The sequence below is a fragment of the Myotis davidii genome, unplaced genomic scaffold, assembly GCF_000327345.1.
Source record: "Myotis davidii unplaced genomic scaffold, ASM32734v1 scaffold43, whole genome shotgun sequence".
In the NCBI taxonomy this organism is placed as follows: Eukaryota; Metazoa; Chordata; class Mammalia; order Chiroptera; family Vespertilionidae; genus Myotis; species Myotis davidii.
Genome location: NW_006294590.1, coordinates 177,258 through 177,592, shown reverse-complemented (window position 1 = coordinate 177,592; position 335 = coordinate 177,258). Strand labels below are relative to the sequence as shown.

Genomic DNA, 335 nt, shown 5'->3' with positions numbered 1-335 from the left:
TCCTCTTTGAAAACAATAAAAACGTTAAAAAAAAAAAAAAGACAACCCATTCAGGGGCTCCCACCGCCTTCAGAGACACCCTACAAGGCGGGGCCTCCCCAGGCTGGGAGGCGGTGGCCACCTTCCAGGCCCCGGAGAGCACCCGCCGTTGTGCCCACGCTGACCACCCTGGAGTCCTAGTTCCCACAGGAGACGGGATGCCCGGCCCTGCCCCTGCTCCAAGGGGACCGTCTAGGACACCCCGAGAGCCTGCTGTTCCCCCACACCCCCCCCAAGGAGCCCAGGATGGCAGGGGCACCTCATGTCTGCCTCTCCAGTGAAGGCAGGGAGCAGGA

General features: G+C 62.4%; 1 protein-coding gene across 1 annotated transcript in view; it reads right to left on the bottom strand.

Annotated features, from left to right (window-relative positions):
- The window catches only part of BCR (breakpoint cluster region), an 84,644-nt gene that overhangs the window by 70,018 nt on the left and 14,291 nt on the right, over positions 1–335 (bottom strand). The window lies entirely within an intron of this gene.